Here is an 8,106-nt window from a genome sequence, read left to right on the forward strand (position 1 = left end):
GACGATTTGACCAAAACCGTTGCAATGTGCTAAATGTTAGAATTTTGCAACAGTTTATGCGACGGTTAGATCAACCGTTGCAATGTTTGGACTTAATTTTAGAATTTTGCGACAATTATGAGAACCGTTGCAATGTTTTGGCTTTCCCGCCCACTGAAAATTTTGCCTCTTTCTCTCATAAATCAAAAATTCACTCAAATTATTTTTTATTTTATTTTTCTATAGAGTTTATCTTTCCTCCAGATTTCACAAACCCTCCTCCGCTGAATCGCAAATCCTCCGCCGAATCGCATATATGGAACCACAAACCCCTCCGTCGAATCCCTAATCGAAGAACCTCAAACCCCTTCGTTGTTCTCCTTCGTTCAATCCATCAATATCTATGCCGTTCTTCTTCAATTCCTCCGCCGTTCTCCTTTAATCCTCCGCCTTTCTTCGTCGTTCTCCGCGGTTCCAAGGTATCGAGTAACTCCATCTCTCTGTTGTTTATCTTTAGCTTGTTGTTTTGTTGTTATGTATCGAGTCAATTCTTCTCTCTATGAATCAAAGAAGCTGTTAAGATTCATGATATCAAAGTAAAAGAAGAGAAAAGTTTGAGAAATCTGTAATGAAACTAATAGAATTGATACAAATGAATGTGTCAAAGTATAAATGAGTGCAACTTCTATCTTATATACTAACTAGCTAATGGATCTATACTAACTAGATAATGGGTCGAACTCTATATAGCTCAACAGCCTCCCGCAAGCTGGAAAGTGTCACAACACTTCCAGCTTGGGATCACTAATACAAAGGTACATCAATATAAAGAAAATACAATGAAATTTGCCATAATACATCGGCTAGAAAACAACAACTAGTAGTGCTTAACCACCATAAGGAAGAAACACAATCCATCAAAGCCAACTAAGGGCAGAAGCAAATCAACAAAGCCAATTAAGGCACAAAGCTTAACCATCAAGAGCACTCAATCACTCAAGATAGAAGCAAAAAAGAGAATATCAAAAGGGTCTGATGTCTACAAAGTGAAGCATCAATACTCAAGTTGTGCTAAAGGTGATTAGCTCATCTAAGGACCAACAAATCAAGGAGAAAGATCTAGTAGAGAATATCAAAAGGGTCCGATGTCTACAAAGTGAAGCATCAATACTCAAGTCGTGCTAAAGGTAATTAGCTCATCTAAGGACCAACAAATCAAGGAGAAAGATCAAGTAGCATGGTTGATGGCTAGAGAGTAAAGCATCAATACCAATGTTGTGCTCAAGATGAGATAGCACATCAAAAAGAAAACCAAATAACCACTTGACAAAGCAAGCAAATTCAAGCTGCTCAAGAGAAAGCATAAAAGCAACAAAGCCAATATGGCTAAGTACCTGCCTAAAACAGGGCAACAAAGAGTAGATTAAAGAGTTCAAAACCGGTCTTGAATCTTCACAATACGAGAAAAACTAGCGGCAACCACAAAGGGCATTCAAATAAGACTAAACTCCAACACTTGTAGGAAGCAAAACAGAAGCAGTGAGGTACCAAACAGGACAAGAAACCACTAATATGGGACTATGAAAGAGGAGATAAGCTAAGCATAAGCCAAATCAAAAAATGTCTCCAATCTTCAAATTTCAAACTATCAGCAAGCATAAGCCAAATGCATAAAACTGAGGACAAGCAACCAAGCTGCTACTAGACTTGAACCTTTAGACTCCAAATTGGATAACCATAACAGACCTAAATACTTGAACCAATTTAATAGCTTCCAAGCCATAATCCAAAGTACAGGTAGAACCAGCAGCCAAATTCCAATCCAAACTTTTCAAGTGCTCAAGTAGAACAATATTACTGTACCAAATCTCTATAAACCCTTCTCAACATATGTAGCTTGGCATAAAATTCAGATGACAACTTTTGGAGAAGATGCATTTTAGTAACCAGATTAATAGTAAACTTGGTAACAATGAACTTCCATCTTGAATTTCCATATCACAACAACTAACTCTATATCATTTAATCTGAACCAGTCTTGGATAAAACTTCACAGAATTGACAATTTGCAGGAAATCATTGATCAATTAATAGTAACTGTTAGAGCACGTCAAAATCAGAACAATTACTAATGCCAAGCTTCCGAAGCACACAATTGTGCATCCAAAATACCAGTGATGTAGAAAATCACAACTAATTCCAAAACCAATCTTCAATAAGCAGCTGGAACTATACTTAAAAGAACATTCAAAGCCAATGAATCTCTGATCAAAAGTAAGCTAAAATTGATCAAAAAAACAGCCTCTGATGCATATTTGTCTCTAACTTCATAAGAGCTTAAAAGAAAATCAATGTCAAATAGTATCACAATGTAGACAAACCTCAAGGACTGAAGAGAGCAAAATTCAATTCTGCAATCAGTATCTTCAATGGTGACAATAACACCACTCACAATGAATCCGAAACTCAAGAATAGTCAAATCATATCCACCGCAATCTCACCAATAACTGCCGCCAATGCCGGTGAACTCAAAGAATCAAAGTAACATAATGCAATAACGAACTGCCGCAAGTTTTTAACGAAGAAATATAGAAAGAATCATCGAAATTGAGATTTTCATCATCGTCTCCTTGAATCATTATCGAAAATAACACAGCACCAGAAACAGAGTGCAGATGATATGCGATCGGAAGCGGAAATGGAAATAAACTGAAATTCAATCAAAATGAAGTCTCAAACCCTAGAATTTGGGGAAAATGATGAATTAAAATTGCGAATAAAACAGAATCGCAATCAAACACGGAACAAGAATCAAATAGAAGAGAAATCAAGAAGTCAGATCAAGAACATGAATTGGAATCACGAAAATCGCAAAACCGAATTGAAACGGGAAATGAGAAAAGAAATAAAATCGAAAATTGAAAATTGAATCAAGATTGAACAATATTCTGAAAGGAATTAAGAACCATGGACAGAGAAGAAGATCGAAACTGGAAAATGAAAAATGAGAATGGAAGGAAAAAAATCCAAGAGTTGAATTTTCACGGGAAAATTGCAGCTGAATTGTGTGACTAAGGAGGAATCCATGGCTCTGATACCATGTTAAGATTCATGATATCAGAGTAAAGGGAGAGAAAAGTTTGAGAAATCTGTAATGAAACTAATAGAATTGATACAAATGAATGTGTCAAAGTATAAATGAGTGCAACTTCTATCTTATATACTAACTAGCTAGTGGATCTATACTAACTAGATAATGGGTCGAACTCTATATAGCTCAACAGAAGCCCCTTTGTGAGTTGTTTTATGGTATCAAGTTATGCTTTGTTTTTTGTTTCTTTTACTGCATTTTTTTTTATGTCCCCTTAAAAGCCCCTTTGTTTTTGTTTCACTCTCAGTTTATGCTTTGTTTCTTTTGCTATTCAGAATCCTTTTTCACTCTTGAGGCTTGTATTCATGAGTTTTACTATGGGTTGGAGCATTTCAAGTACTGGAGGTAATCTAGGTAAAATTCGTATGGACCTATGACCAGTATTTCTGTCATAACTTTCACTCTGTAATCCAGATTTGAACGATTGCTGAATTTTCAGAATCTAGACGAAATTTTCTTCAGTTTAGTCACTCGTTTCATAGCATTTGGTTTAGCAACGAGCTCTGAAAACTCGTTTGAAGTTGGGTCTCTGATGCTGTGAAAATTGCAGGATTTTCCCGACGGGTTTTACTCGCTCAAGCCGCACAAACGGGTACCTGAAGCTTGAAGTTTCGTTTTCCTTTTTAGTTCCAGAAGTTCCCTTGACACATGAGGTTGGAAGTTTGGATTGAAAAGAATTATAAGATGAGATTCAATTGGAGCACTAGACTAGATTGGAGAACAAGCTTTAGATGTAGACTATGTTGTGGTTGTAATAATCAAGTGTTGAGAGAGCTACAATTACAGAGGTGAGTTCCATAGATAGAAATCCTTACCAATATAGTCTCCCCACTATTCTCATGGAGAATTGGGTTTACGGGTAGTTAGAACTAGAAACTATTTCATGAGAAATTGCACTTTGATGAGATTGCCCCTTTAGATTAGTTCTCTCAAATTGTATAGATTTAATGCATGTTGTTTATGAATCTTGGTGACTTCCCTTGCCCTTGTTGTGCTACTAACTGTGGGCCTAAATTGTCACTAAAATGCATCTAGAGTATGGCTAAGACTGTGTGAGGATAATGGTACAAACTGAATTTTTTGCAGGAAACTGGCCACCTGGGCATTCTGCCCTCTGCGTCTGGGGCGCGGACCACTGCGCTGGAAGCGCAAATAACAGTGTTTCCCAGACTGTTCCTGCGCCTGGAGCTACATCCAGCAGCCCCGTTTGCACTGTTTTGCATTTCCGGACGCTTTTGGGACACCGTAATGTCCCTAATGGAATAAGATCATATAGGAATGACAAATATAGTAGTTAGCTTAATAAATTGCATAGGTTGGGTAGGGAAAACAAACAGAATACTATGGACTAGATGCATTATAAGTTAATTCAGGACAGGGTAAGAATATTGACAGTTGATCTTGAAATGTAGTGGACTTTGGGCCACAAGTGTTAGATTTCTAATGCTAAATGTCTATGATGAATAATATGTTAAGTTGTGGTCTATAAGGCACCAGAAAGGCTTCCTTATGTAGGAGTTGGAGCTGGATTGAAATTCTATATAGAATTTCACACAACGATAAGATGAGGTATGACCGTACGCTTTAGCCCTGATATGATAGGGAATTTAGCCGGGTATGTAAGGGAATGGTTCGAGACTACTCACCTCGAATTATTCCGTAAAATCAACTCAAACAAATAATTTTGTGTCACACTTTATTTGCATTATACCGAAAATAATCGTGAAATGAATATGTATATGTTTATTATTTTTCTTATTCCTGTAATTCCTATATATGTTTTTGAATACAGTGAAGCTAATAACAAGTATTTTTGCCTTTCTGAACCAGCAACAAGGCAAAGTTTAACAATTTTGCAATTTAAACAGTCTTCTTTTGGCTTATGAGTTTTGGAAATTTTTCCTAACAATTTTATTAATATTGCAGTGGGAATGTCAAGTTAACTTGGTCATATGTAGATGATAGATATTGAAGCTTGTCATCATATATTGGCTTCAAGAAGTTGGTCCTTGAGGTGCTTATATATGTTCTCTCATGGTATGAAAGGTAGTATATAAACCTTTGATCATATATTGGCTTCATGAAACATCGTTTATGCCTTTGTAAGAAGAATTGATTGTGTTTTGTTGCATTATTATTTATTTAACTGATGGGCGATTGTGAATTATAGCTGCTGATGTGTTCTTATGGAAGTGTATGAACTGTGGTTTGGGTTTTTTGAGCTGCTTGAATATCACTTTGTTACTCATGCGTGTCATTTCAATTCTGGTTATTGTCCTATTGGTTTTGTGGTCCAATGCTCATACCTTTCTTCATAGGTAAGATTCTCTTATACTTGTTGATCTATCTATTGAATTTAGGCACAATTGTGCATGTTAGAATATAAGTTTAATTTTGATTGGTACTACTTGTGTGATGAATGGTCTTTGGTACATTATTGTAAACTTTTGTCTAGTGCTTGAACCTTATATCCCGATTAAATATTGGTATGTTTGTTAGTGCATAATAGGATTTATTGATTGATCTAAGTTAGACCAACATTTTTGCGAATTATATAAATAAATCATAACATATAAATCATTTTACAGGGACCTTTGAAAGGTTAAAGATGTGAAAACTTGTAGCCAAAGTTAGGGTAAAAATTGAATTGTGGAAAATGGTGGTGATTGAAGAAAGTGGAATGGATGTGAAGTAAATCAGTGGTATGAATGTGAAGTAAAGTTTCCAACATGCTACTAGATGGCAGATCAGGTGTGGGGCATGAACTATGCAATTTTATGCCATGAACTAAGTCAATTTGTACATCTCAATTCATTTTTTTAAGTATGCTAATATATACTTATATTTTTTCAGGTAACCGAATAAGAAGAGTCAAGCGATGATAGGCGTTTCTGAGTCTAGTTAACACTAATTAAGGATTATGAAGCAACATCACATACTAGGGATATTTAGATATTTTTTGAACTTATTGACGTAATGTTATATTTAACCACTCTACTAACATTTATGTTATAGTTTTTGAATGTTTGAACTACATTAGTTTCTTTCATTTGGAACTTCATGTACTTGAATTAAATTTTTGATTTATATGAATCTTGTCACTATTGAATGAATTATATATATAAATGAGATTAAGTTATTTATATTTATATATTTGTGCGTTTTAATTTCTTTACTCCTATAAGGATATTGTGATTGTTCTTTAATAAGTCATCAAAATGAATAAAAAATGTTTTCTTTACAATGAATAAAAAATGTTTTAAATAAATATTTTTTTTTAAAAAAAAACAAGTTTGCGACGGTTTTGTAACCGTTGCAACATTAATTTAGTGTTATGTGGGGAAAAACATAGCGACAGTTTGAAACTGTTGTAACGACGGTTTTCAGAACTGTCGCAAAGTTCTCTTGCGACACACAAATCAGCAACGGTTTGCCAACTGTCGCAAATGTACAATTGCAACAGTTTCAACCGTTGCAAACTGCAATTTTAACCGTCGCAAAATGCTTATTTTCTTGTAGTATTCCAATATTATAAAAAAGGGTCTTGCTAACGAGTGCCCCCGGGGCACTCTTTAAGCATTCCATTTAAAGTAACTTTTATTCAAAAAATTAAACACTACAATTTTCAATGCGTTGACTTTACACATTTACATAAAAATTCTATAAAAAACTTACTATTTAAGGTCTTAAAGAGTGCCCCGGAGGCACTCGTTAGCATTTGCCTATAAAAAATTAGGAAACGGAATACTATAATGTCTTGCTACAGTGCATAAGAAATATGTAATTTCACTTTGAGAAGTAATACCGCAATCCAATAATTAGAATTTGGAAGTATAGTAATATTCCAGAAATGATAGTATTTGCATGATAGGAATGAAAGCCATGGTTATGTTAGAGTAAGTTGAGGACTCATTCAAGTTCCAAAAAAAAATTATGCTAGAGTTTGTTTGAAGTTTGAACAATATTAAACCAATTGCATTTCGACCTAACTTATGTACCAAGAAAAAACAAAATGAATCAAATCACTTCAAAACGTGACTCATTTTCGTACTGTGGTCAACATATTCAATCAAGTACATACTGTATTAAGAAACGATATTCTACAATTTCCAGGCCTCGTTGAAAAGTTGATATAGAAAATTGCAGTTTACCTTTTTTACAAATTTTAAGTTTCCCACTTTTATTTCAGTTTGCCACTTTTATTTCACAAATATTATCAGTTAATTATATTTTGTTTCCTAATCCTAAATATATGAAGTAAAAAAAAATAAAAAATCCAAGACAGAACACAATAATGGAAACTGAGAACGAGAAGAATCTCAAACTCCGCCGTTCCTAATCCTCTGTTGTCTCTCGTTCAAGCTCGCAACTCAAGCTCCCACTTCAATCTCTCGTTCAATCTCTCCTTCAATCTCTCGTTTCCGTCGAAGAAGCTCGCAACTCTCTTCAATCTCTTGTCGCGCATCTCTCCTCTCCGTTGCCGTCGTTTTCACGATTCCAAGTAAGTAACTTCATCCCTTCACAAATTTCTGCACTTCATGTTCTTTATAGTTTGTTCCTTAATCTCTTGTTCTTTTAATTTTGAGTTTGTGCATGGTTGGATTCACTAGACAAAAGGGATTCTTTAAGACCTAAAATTATTTTTTGAGATGTTTTAGGGATTCACTAGCCAAAAGGGATTCTCACGGGATGATGTTGTTTGGGTTTCCAAGTGATTGAAGTTGTGCCTATATAAAGTTGTGTGTAAAAAATGTTATATAGCTTCTGAAGTAGGGCTGAGTTTTTCTAACACCTAAAATATCCAAGGTTTACATTTTTACTTGTAATACACTTGGATTTTGCAATCCCGCAATGGTTCCACCCAAATGAGTTTTGAACTGTTACTGAGTTGTTCAACACCTAAAACATGTAAAATTGCTTTAAGACCTAAAATTGTGAAGTAGCACCCAATTTGCATAACTGTAACCGAACCAAA

General features: G+C 34.9%; 1 long non-coding RNA gene across 2 annotated transcripts; it reads left to right on the top strand.

Moving 5' to 3' along the window:
- Nucleotides 1-190: 190 nt before the first annotated feature.
- LOC123885688 lies at nt 191-6,249 on the top strand. 2 transcript variants are annotated; one of them, XR_006801221.1, is made up of 7 exons: nt 200-458; nt 3,407-3,485; nt 3,682-3,919; nt 5,058-5,177; nt 5,302-5,449; nt 5,720-5,882; nt 5,985-6,249. It is a non-coding gene; the product is annotated as an uncharacterized LOC123885688 (long non-coding RNA). The 2 variants fall into 2 exon arrangements; XR_006801220.1 differs by having other exon boundaries at nt 191-458; nt 3,682-5,177.
- Nucleotides 6,250-8,106: the final 1,857 nt, after the last annotated feature.

This window comes from Trifolium pratense, linkage group LG5 (assembly GCF_020283565.1).
Source record: "Trifolium pratense cultivar HEN17-A07 linkage group LG5, ARS_RC_1.1, whole genome shotgun sequence".
NCBI lineage: Eukaryota > Viridiplantae > Streptophyta > Magnoliopsida > Fabales > Fabaceae > Trifolium > Trifolium pratense.